Raw genomic sequence first — 12514 nt, 5'->3', positions numbered from 1 at the left:
TAGCAACTCCCCCCCCCCCCGCCCCCCACCCTGCAACCACCATTTTACTCTGTTTTTATATGTTAAATAGACATTTCTTTGAAGAAGACTTGCCCAGGGCTGAAAGATGCTCAACATGGCTCATCATCGGGAAAATGCGAGTCAAAACCACAATGAGGTATCACCTCACCTTTGTTAGGATGGCTAGCGCAAAAACAAAACAAAACAAAACACCGAAAACCAAAGAAGCCAGTGTTGGCGAGGATGTAGAGAAATTGGACCCCTTCTACGTCGTTGGTGGGAATGTAATTTGGTGCAGGAGCTCCTCTGGAAAATGCTATGGAACTTCCCCCTGAAATTAAAAATAGAGCAACCATATGATTTGGGAGGCTCACTCTTGAGTATCTAACCAAAAGAATTAAAACCGACGTCTCAAAGCCGCATCTGCACTCCCATGTTCATTGCATCATTATTCATTTCAGCCAACGTATCGAAACTTGTCGGACACATTTGCTTTTTTTTCACTGTTTTTGTTTGTTTTGTTTTTTATGAGTCACTCGTGCCTCTCACTGTGCCTGCCTACACGCGGACAGCACTCAATAAACAGTTGCTGACTTAATGAATAAATGACTGAGCTCAGCGCTGTCTTGACATAGCAACTTTTCTTCACTGCAATCCTCTCTGTCTGATGCTAATTCTCCTCAGCGGACAAAAAAGTTGCCATCGCGCATTACGTGAGCTCCGGTCTCTGACAACACTGTTGGAGAAGAGTTTGAGGGGGGGGGTCATTTTGCTTTTCCTCACATTCTTTTGAAGTGCGTATGAACAGGCCTCAGAGGATCCCAGTTTTTCTCTAATAGCCTATTAGATATTTCTAGTGCATAAATTTGCCATCTTGACACATTTCTTCAACATATTTTTGGTCTATACTTCTCTGGGGTGTGCTTTGAAGAAGTGTATCAGGTCCCTTCTTAGGTGGTTTTGACCCAGATTTTAAATACTTCGCGTTCATCTTTATGAAGCAGGACCCATTTTCCCAATCTTCCCACCCTCAGGCTGCTTTATTTGCCTCCTCTTGCTTTTCTCACATAGAGATAACATTCTTGAGGATCTGTTTTGTGTTGGACATTGTGCTCATGGGGTTTTTTTCCAGGTTAGTTCACGTAACACACAAAGCAATGATCTGATATGAGGACTATTATTATTTCCATCTTAGAAATCAGGAAACTGAGACTTAGTGTGTTATTTCACTGGCTCAGGTCAAATATTTGTCAGGTGGGGGAGAATATTCTGATTCTAGAGACCACTCTTTGGTTCACTGTGTGAATCTGAATGGAATTTTGAAGGTTTGTTTTTAATAAATGTGAGTGGCTAGAATGACAAACACATTATGGCTATTACACTGTGACAATTAAATGCTCGAGACAAATAACTAGGTATTTGCTTATAAATTTTTATATCTCCTAATAGCTGAAGAAATCGGGTTTTTGTTAGGAGCTTTTGAAGAGTTGGCATGCAGGGTCGCCTGGGTGGCTCAGTGGGTTGAGCATCTGAGTCTTGATTTCGGCTCAGGTTGTGATCTCACGGTCATGAGATCAAGCCCTGCCTGGGGTTCCACACTGGGCGTGGGGCCTGCTTAAGATTCTCTCTCTCCCTTTCCCTCTGCCTCTCCTGCCCCTCTCAAAAATAAAATAAATAAAAATAAATAAAGTGTGAGCATGCAACTCCCTGTCGCTTTAATTCATTCATTCGTGATGCCAGAGGCCCACGTGATAACTCCCCCTGCCCAGTCCTGCCAATACCCCAGGGCAGGAAGGTCTAAAGCAGAGGCCAGGGCTACTGAGACTTATCCACCATGTTCAGGGTGATTTGAATCCCTTTCCCCTCCTTACTTTGTCCTGCTGACACATTTATCTGTTATTTTATGGAAGAATTTGCAGCCAGATGTATTGCCTTAAGATTTATCCTGGTATGGCAGGCTCTTTACATTGAGAGGGTTTGGGGAAGTGAGGGGAAAGACTTTTCATAACCCCAAGACCCCCTGTGCAAAGGTAAAATGATATTTTGTATTTTGCCTGCAAAACCAGCCTTTATCTATTTAATCAGTGCATTTTACTAATTCTCGGTCATTTGTGGTGATTGGCTGAAGGCAAAGTCAAGTTCTAACGCCTACATTTGCATTTCTTGAGGGCGTGATTGGAGTGATTTTTGCTCTCAGGGAAACAGGAACTCCCTGGGCGGAAGGAGGGGAGAAGTCAAGCAAACCTCTGAGGGTGAGACCTTGCTGGCCCTTTGGTGTGTGCCCTCACACCAGGATTTCTTTTGGCCCCAGGTTACTTGGAGCAAAGGAGTGAGGAGTTTCACTAGCTCCCCTGTAAAAATGCAAATGCAGAGCAGTATAAAGAAGCAATGACTGAAATTCATAGTTACAGGAATTTGTTCAGGAGCCCCTCCCCCAGGAGCATGAACGTTGCATGGGGATTCCATAGTTCAACAGAGAAGTCAGAAGACAGAAGTGGATCCAGAGAAATCTTAAGGGGGTCGGGGGAAGCTTTCTCATGTCACCTGGGACTTATTTTTTAAGTTCTTTCCTGAATCTGCCAACTGCCTAATGGCGATTTAGAGGAACTTCTTAAGTGGAATGTAAAACGAGGCAATGATACATGAACGTCAAAGTCATACTAAAATCAGTTAATTATTGAAAAGTCCACATATTATAAAGTGAGAAAGAGTAAGTTGGTTTTTCAGTCAGTTCCATGGTCAAAGTCTAAGTCATATTCAGTTCTTATCTAGCAAAAGGCGTTTAGAAAAATGCACAATGGTGATATTTGGAGAACATTCCTTGCCCTTTCACGGTTGGCCATATCCATCTCTCCGGGCTTCCACAGCTTATTCTGCAAGACTACCACCAGAGTTAGCCCTTGAATCTCCCTTTGGGGCAATGTTTATGCCCTCATTGTAAAAAGGTGCCTCTTTCCATAGTCTTTGCGTTCTCTGATGGGCAGCCATAGATCCGGTGTGCTGGCCTGAAGTCGTGACGGGGTCCCTCTGGGTATGTGTCTTGAGGTGGAAGAGAAAGAAACATTGTCAGATATTGTCCCATGGGTCCTCAGCTCACAGACTCATAAATATACTTAAAAGCACCGTGACAATAGAGACATAGCTTTTTGTTGAGACACAAGTTGGCTGGAAAACACTTTGTGTGTCTAAAATGCTCCTTTCGACTTACCTATCCAAGAAGTGGAAAAAAAAATCCAGAAGAACAAAAATTTTCTCAGGTAGGTACATGCGTGAAGCCACATAGAGCGTACTGATTATCACATGGTCGTATGACACCCTCTTACTCACTCCTCAATAAACTTTTGGCTATGTATCTATACCTGGGTGATTATGTGTATGTGTTTATGCACATATACGTTTTATTTCGCAGAAGATTAAGTTTGAACATCTATTCTAGCGATGGCCATATTTTTTTTATGTTTGCTGGAATTCACTTGTAAAGTAAGCTTTGGGATTTTCAGAACCACTTAGTATGCACCAAGCAGTACCTGATACCTAGCAAAAGCTTAACAAATATTTGTTGAATGAATGAATGAATGAATGAATGAATAACTCATGGAAAATGTATTCCTCTTCGCTTGAGCATTCTAAGAGCTCTGGGTACAGACCTGGCCATTTCCACCTACCACTATAGGTGACCAGGGAAGATTTCTGTTACTCATGGCAGTTTCAGGAAACGTCCTCAAGTCAGAGTCCTGGGGTTAGAATGAGTACGCTCCTAAATTCTTATCACTTCAGGGTGGCCTTTCACGTGTATTCCAGTCTCCTAGGGTACACTGAGGGATGTATTGTTAATGCATAGTTAGGTACTTTTGCAGGAGGACAGGAGAATTTGCTGGATAATTGTGGAAGCAGTTAAATTATGATAAGGACAAATATCCTGGACCATACCCACAGTCTGTAATGTGTTGAGCCATTCGTAGATCATTGAAATTGGGACTCTGTATGCAGGTCTTTTTGGTCTGGCCATGATCTCTTCTTTTTTTTTTTTTTTTTTTTTTTAACGTTTTTTTAAATTTATTTTTGAGACAGAGAGAGACAGAGCATGAATGGGGAGGGGCAGGGAGAGAGGGAGACACAGAATCGGAAGCAGCCATCAGCCCAGAGCCCGACGCGGGGCTCGAACTCACGGACCATGAGATCGTGACCTGAGCCCAAGTCGGACGCTTAACCGACTGAGCCACCCAGGCGCCCCTCTCTTCTTTTGACATCTGAGATATCTAAAATTGTTTCCTTTCCCAAAATAAAAGGAATTACTAATTATCAAAGCCTCATATGCAGGAAGGCAACACGTTGATTAAACCTGTACCTAAAGTGTGAATAAAAATTCAGAATCTGCTTTGTTATATTTTAGACAGCATGTTACCCTCAATCTGTGGAACAAGTCTAAAATCAAAGCAACAGACACTTTTCCTCAAATGCTAAAGAACAAATTGATAGTTGCCGCAGCTATTTTAAAAGATTTTGAGGGGCGCCTCTGTGGCTCAGTCGGTTGAGCATCTGACTTTTGATTTTGGCTCAAGTCAGAATCTTATGGTTTGTGAGGCTGAGCCCCAAGTAGGGCTCTGTGCTGACAGCGAGGAGGAGCCTGCCTGGGATTCTCTCTCTCCCACTGTCTCTGCCCCTCCCCTGCTCATGTGCGTGCTTGTTCTCTCTGTGTCACACATTAAAATAAAGATTAAAAAAAATAACTAACATTATTATTAAATGTTATTATTATGAAATAAATGTTATTAAAATAAACATTAAAAAAATAAACATTAAAAAAAAGACTTTGGGGTGCCTGGGTGGTTCAGTTGGTTGAGCGTCCGACTTTGGCTCAGGTCACGATCTCACAGTTCGTGGGTTCAAGGTCCGCATCAGGCTCTGTGTTGACAGCTGGGAGTCTGGAGCCTGTTTGAATTCGGTGTGTGTCTCTCTCTGTCTCTGCCCTGCCCTGCTCGTACTCTGTCTTTCTGTCTCTCAAAAATAAATAAACATTAACAATAAATTTTTAAAAAAGATTTTGAAGGAATTGTAGAAATAGATTAAAACTTGCCTTATTAAACTTGCTTTGATCTACGATCACCCGGATAGCCCTTTCCCTGAACCCTGCCCCTCCCCACCCCAAGATGCTGACAAAACCAGGGAAATACAATTGGAAAGTGAAATGCAGCTAATAAACATATTGACCACTGTTTCCTGACAGAGTTTGTGTGTCTGCCTCAGATAATGGATTCGAGTTTCTTGCCCCAATACAAGGCAACATCTTCCCTGAAATCTCAGGGAAACAGGCTCATTCTCCCCAAACTGCATGAACTCACGTGAGGAATTTTTTTCCCTTCTCCTAGATTAACTGCTAGGAGAAATGGAGCTTCACAGTAGGCAGCACAGTCATTGGTGCTCAGGATAAAGGCCAACAATGGAAAGGTGACATCGGCTTTGCTGCAGATGAGCAGGGAGGGTATGATTTAACAGGAACCAGATGGATTTCACTGGTGTGAGTGAGCCCAGCCTGTGGAAAGAAAGAAGACGCCCACCCTCTGGGAGACTGAGGGACAGGTGATTTGTTAGTTGCATTGAATCTTATTGATCTGACAAATTCCTACAGATATTGGTGTGCCTTTGGGTCGAATCAATATGTCCCTTCTGTCTTGTTCTGTACTAATAAGTTGAAGTTCACTCTTACCGGAACTCTGGATGTAATATTCAAATAAAACCGAGGCTTGTGATTAGGATCAGAAATCTTTGGGTGAAAATTCAACTTTTGCTGACTCAGTCAAGATATTTAAGGCAGTGCAACTTCTATTATTTGACTGATTGATTCTCTGTCCCACTTCAGTCAGCTCATGTGGCCTTACGCCCAGCAAATTTCTAATGTGCAAGTTCACCGTTCAGCCTCGACAGCCTGTCTCAGAAGCAGGAAGAGGTAAGCAATTCCATCCATTTAGTGGACATCTCCGAGCATAGGAAATTAAGAATAGAGATATTTTAACATATCTTCTACTTTTAAACAACACTGTTCACTTCTTTTGGATGGCTACATGCTTGAGTTAATATACTTCTCTATTCTTACAGTACTAGTAACCCTCTAATAGTAATGATCCCCATTTTACTGCAAAACAGTTTCCCAGTAAAAATTTCCTTTTTTCTAAAATTTTTTAATGTTTATTTATTTTTGAGTGAGAGAATCAGACAGAGACACAGCGTGAGCAGGGGAGGGACAGAGAAAGAAAGAGACACAGAATTCAAAGCAGGTTCTAGGCTCTGAGCTGTCAACACAGAGCCTGACATGGGGCTTGAACCCACAAACCTCAAGATTATGACCTGAGCCGATTTCAGTCACTGAACCCACAGAGCCACCCAGGCGCCCCTCCCCCAGTAAAAGTTTGCAACACCACCTTCCCAACAAGAGTAAAATATATTTTATAAAATCCTTATAAAGAGTTTTCTAATTCTGAATTAGGTATTGTGATTGTATATTGTGTCACCACAGTACGGTAATTACAAAATGAGAAGGAGAGCCATGCGTATAGTTTGCTTGAAAGAAAAGTCTACAACCTTCTGTGAATACGGCTTACCAGCAAAGCAAATGCCTAATTCAGAGAAATCTGCTTTCAGGTTTATTTCATCCCAGTTGTGCTAAGAATATAGAAAAGATCAGAGCGCAGACATTTAGAGAAGCAATCTAACTTTGAATGAAGACTGCCAAAGAAAACTACAAATACAGAAAAAAGACGTTTGGATTAGAAAGAATTCGTGCTAAATCGGTCTAGATAAATATAAATCAAAATATTAAATGTGATTACATGAACAGAGCCTACGTGAGTGAAATTGAGATATGAGTTCCATAAACGTTAAGTTTCCGTGGAACCTCATCAGGGCTGCTTCAGAAGAGGTAAGGGCAGAGAGGAAGGAAGTAGGGGAAGGGAGAAATCTCCAGGCCTCTGCCCCATCTTTTGTGAATCTTTGGCACTATCTAATTCAGTGTTAAAAATAATCCCTCTATTTTTAAAAAAAGTATGAAAACCACTGGCTTTGTAGGTGGATTCCGGAGTAAGTAGGTTCACCACTTTAAAATTTTTTGATCTTGGGCAGGTTACTCAACCTTATTAAGCCTCAGTTTCCTCATCCATACAATGGGAATAATAATTGTTCCTCCCCTTTTAGTAGTGCTCTGAGAATTCAGCGAAAAATACAGGTAAAACTCTTAGAACAATGCTGCAATAGGATTTAACTAATATTCGCAATATTCTCTAATACAATAAAAAAGCAAACCATCCTTCTTCACTAGAGGAAGAAGAAAACGACCCATTGGCTTTAGAAAAATCAAGAACAGTCCCTTTGTTAGGAGATTTGTGGCCTGAAGAATACAGAAATGAAATGAACAAATGGTAAATGCCCCAGTTAGTTGCCGCTGAGGAAGAAGTTTGAAGAGTACACACATGGGCATCATAAGGGCATGGACCTTTGCCGTGGGTAGCATGTAAAACTCAGACCCAAACTGAGAGACCTTTCTTGTTTCACAAGGCATGTTTCTCTGTTTCCGGTCACAGTGAAACTTTTCAAGCGGGTTGACGATCATTCTGCCTCCCCCTCTCTTTCACACTTTATCCCTTCACAATATTAATTCTGCCACCATCACTCCACCCAAATTGTTCCTATCGCTAATTCATTTTAGGTTACCCAACCAGTCTACTCATTTCTCCGTATCGTCCTTGAACCCACAGCAGAACATGACAGCTGAGCGTTTCCTTGTGTCTTGAACATCGCTCTGGTCTTCCACGAGACAGCACACCCAGAGTTTCCCTTATCCCCGATTACTCTTCTCTTCAGCCTCCGACTGTTGAAGTTCATCAGGGCTGGCTTCTAGGCTCTCTTCTTTATCTTCATTATATCCACTCCCTTTGGCTTTAAATATCACATATCTGCTGAAAACTCCCAAATTTACTCCCAGTTAGGACGTCTCCTCCATTGCCACTGCCTACCCGATATCTTCCTGTTGATGTATAATAGGATTCTCAGACTTAACGTGCCCGAAATGAAATCCTGGATTTTTCCATTTTACCAAAACTATTTTTCTCATAGCCCCATCTATCACAGAAAAATGAATTATTATCTAGCAATTCCTCAAGCCAGAGATTTAGATAATATCCGTGATTCTTTTCTCTACTTCACCCATGCATCAGTGAGTTCTGCAATTACCTCATCTAAAATGAAAAGAAATAGGCACATTTTTATTTCTTTACTTTACCATCATCCTAACCCAAACCACTTCTCTGGTTCGTGTGGATTATATACTGATCTCCCTCTTCCAATGCTGCTTCCCTTATACCTAGTCTCCACTTGGTGGCCAGGTGATCTTATTTTAAAATTAATTAATTAATTAATTTTTATTTTAGAGAGAAAGAAAGAGTGAGAGTGAGCAGGGAAGAGGGGTTGAGGGGGAGAGAGAGAGAGAGAGAGAGAGAGAGAGAATCTTAAGGACACTCCACGCTCAGCGTGGACCCTGAGGGGGGGCTCGATCCCATGACCCTGGGATCGTGACCTGAGCTGAAATCAAGAGTCTGATGCTCAAGAAACTGAGCCCCCCCAGGTGCCCCCAGAATGGTCTTTAAAATTTTTTTTTAATGTTTATTTATTTTTGAGAGAGAGACAGAGTGCGAGCAGGGGAGGAGCAGAAAAAGAGGGAGGCACAGAATCCCAAGCAGACAACAGGCTCTGAGCTGTCAGCACAGAGCCCGTAGTGGGACTGGAAACCATGAACAGCGAGATCGTGACCTGAGCGCAAGTTGGACGCTTAACCTACTGAGTCACCCAGGCGCCCCCCAGAATGGTCTTTTTAAACTACAAGTACTTAAAGCCAGAATCATGCATGAAGAAAAGGAAAGATGTCTGTGGTCTGTTTTATACACCCCAAACACGGAAGGATCAGCTTTCTTTCCCAGCCAGCCTGGACCGAGAAGACTATCTACTAAAAAGAGAAGGATTCGCAAGCCAGTGCTTCAAAAGCAGAAAGAATGATGGACATATCAGACCAAAGAGAAACTATTCCCTATGAGAAGACATGGGAAGTCAATAGCAGAGGGCATTATATCATCTTGAAGTTTGCTAATATTAGATTTGTTAACTACCATCTCACTCTCTAATGAGCATCTCATTCTCTAATGCCTCGGTGAATGCTGCTCTTAATTTTGGCTCAGGTCATGATCTCAGAGTAATATGGTTTTCTCTGTCTGGATGTGTGCCATATTACGGTTGTCCCCATTAACAAAGAGAGAGTGTAACAGTCTGAACAAATCACCTGGACCCCGATTAGCGAACTACGCAGGGTGGCTTAGCCGTGCACCCATTACTTGCTTCTATATACAAGGTCAAAGGAAGAGTCTTTCAAGTACTAAAAATGTGTTATTAAAACAACAAACACAAAGGGTTTGGCAGGTACTACACTGAGTCATAGTTCCTCAATTCAATCCCATTCTTGAAGGTCAAAATTAATTTTAGAAAGGAAATCATCTTGTAAGGTGAGAATAGTTCCAAATTATACTGAATTCCTGTTAATCTCCCTCTCTTCTTGTATTAGGGACTGTTTCAAGGACTCAAAGGAGCTCCAGCTCGGAATCTAGCTGGTGATAATAATAATTGAATAATAATGATCTTGAACACTTGCCTTCAGCTCTCTGGATCTCAGTTTTTCTCATCTATGAAAAAAGGAGGCAACAAGAAATAAATGTAAAAATTTTTTCTGACTCAGATATATCTGGAATTTCATCTTATTGCTTTTTAAAAAATATTATTATTATTATTATTATTTTATTTTTGAGAGAGAGGGCAAGAGGGAGAGAGGAGCAGAGGGAGAGAATCTTAAGTAGGCGTCAGGCTCAGTGAAGAGCCAGATGCGAGGCTCGATCCCATGACCCTTGGATCACGACCTGAGCCTAAATCAAGAGTTGATCGTTCAACCGACTGAGCCATCCAGGAGCCCTGCATCTTTCTTTTTCAAAGTAAGTTATTACAAAAGGTCAACAAATAGGTGCCCGAGGAGAACTCTGTACCTTAGAGTAAAAGTGTATTGCGTTGTGACTTGACAGAGACATCCAGTTCTAAGGTTAAAAAAAAATCACTGTTTCGACACCACTTTTTCTCTCCGAAGTGGAATCTCTACCTTAAACAGATGCTGTCATAGATGTGTCCATAATTAAGGAATAACCAAATGATAGCATTTAAAAAACTAAAAACAAAAAACAAAAACAAACAAAAAAAACCAGGGGTACCTCAGTGGCTCAGTCGGTTAAGCCTCTGACGCTTAATTTTGGCTCAGGTCATGATCTCAGAGTTTGTGGGATCAAACATTGCATCAGGCTCCGAGCTGACAGTGAGAAAGGAGCCTGCTTGGAATTCTCTCTCTCCCCATCTCTCTGTGCCCTTCCCTCCCCCACCCTTTAAAATAAATAAATAAACTTTTAAAAAACCTAAATCGCAAACCTACTTAGATTTGCCATTTACAATTTTTTACGTTGCTTTGTATCTCAAAAATTGAGTATCTAAAATGCTCAGTATATAAAACTATACATATATATATTCCTTTCTGTGTTATTATATAATTTGTGTATGTCCACCTTTTGTCTGTGATGATGATATCCTGGAAAATATATCGTTTGTAAAGGAAAAAATATGGTTCAAATTCCAACTCTGCCACCTACTAGCTCTGACCCTTGGTTATCAGCTGTAAAAATAAGAATATTAATGCCTGTCTCATGAGGTTTTAAGTAGGTAACATACATATTCATATAATAACATTGGTAAAATAGCTCAGACAAAGCCTCGTACAAATAGGCATTCCCAAATATAGTCTGCCAATGAGTTATAATGTAAATTTAACATATTGTATAGAAGAGTCGGGTAAAAAGAGGGCTTTTGAATTCAAAATTCAAACTATAATTTATGAAAATTTTCCTTAAATAGACTTGAAGCTGAGTATTGAAAAAGGCATATCGTTTGTGTGTGTGTGTGTGTGTGTGTGTTTGTGTGTGTTTTCTTTTCAGGAAAAACTGATCCAGAGGACCAAAATTGTGGGTTGTGCAATAAAATTATTATATCTTACACCCACTGAGCTTAAAGGAAAGCCAGGCAAAAGGACCAAGTCTTTTAGAAATGGAAGAAAATCCGCTTCAAACAAACTTTGTTTAGGTTTTAAATGGTATGGTGTTTTCAGGTAACATGAGTGTTGCAAAGCTCTGCTCTTAATTTTTAATCCTTGTCAAGTTTTATTAACTTAAGTACCTAATTTTTTGTGTAAATATGACCTAGGAAGGAAAAAATGGATGTTGGTGATGTTATTGGTGTTCTGAATATTAGATCCGGAGTAAGAAGGAAAACTGAAATTTAAGTTAAGTTAATGTGATTTCCAAAACCCTGGAAGGTATTTATTATACATTATTATTTGAAACGTACAATACAATTTGAAATATTTATAATCAGATAACTTCATAAGCTCCCCATCCCCCTGGTATTTCACCCTCAAACAAAAAGACAGAGCTAAAATTTTAAAAGCAACTTGGTAGCTAAGTTAAAATAGTTTTTTCCTTGTATCCTGGTCCCCAACACTGAAAAATTGTCTGTCTTACAAACACAATTTTCATGCTGAATATCTTTTTTTTTTTTAAGTTTATTTATTTTGAGAGAGAGCACAAGCAGGGGAGGGGCAGAGAGCAGGGGAGCCAGAATCCCAAGCAGGATTCACACCATCAGCACAGAGCCCGATGTGGGGATGAACTCATGAACCATGAGATCATGACCTGAGCTGAGAGTAAGAGTCGGGTGTTTAACCGACTGCACCACCCCGGCGCCCCTCATGCCGAAAAATCTTAATTTTAAATAAGAACGAGTTAAAACAATATAACAGAATACTGCTGCTAAATGTATTGTTCAATGATTTTTTTTTTCCATGAAAAGTTTTGTGACTTTTTTCCTGGTGAACATGACTTGAGAGAGACCCATATACTGAAAGAATCAGTTAGGTTGGATATTCGGAATGAGACTGTCTTCAGTTGCTATCAAACGATGCTGGTACCAAGCTGCCATTCTCCTGAGATCATTAAGGTGTGATCCTGCTTTGGGAAGGGAGATGGGGTAGAAGGTGCTTTAGGTTCATCCACCCTTAATTTTCATGCTCTTGAAAGTGCTGATTGTCTTTGGTTAAGAAGGAGCAAAACAGGAACTGGAAGAGGAAATGTTTCCCTCTGACATTTTGGACTGGGAGATCCCTGTTTACAGATGAAAATGTAGGAGGGAACAATCAGAAACGAGCCGGGGTCCTCCTAGGCCCAGCTCTGGGAACACCATTTTGCTCTGGAACACACGACCTTAAAGTCTTTTGAATCCCCGGGCCAGCAAAGGCCATCGTCTCCAGCGGTTAAAAAATGTTAGAATTATTGTTTAGTGCCCACATATAAAGGGTGAGCCCAGGCAAAGCAAAGATCATCAGGAGATACCG

Source organism: Panthera leo, chromosome B4 (assembly GCF_018350215.1).
Source record: "Panthera leo isolate Ple1 chromosome B4, P.leo_Ple1_pat1.1, whole genome shotgun sequence".
NCBI classification, from domain to species: Eukaryota; Metazoa; Chordata; class Mammalia; order Carnivora; family Felidae; genus Panthera; species Panthera leo.
Note: the sequence above shows the minus strand (reverse complement) of the source record.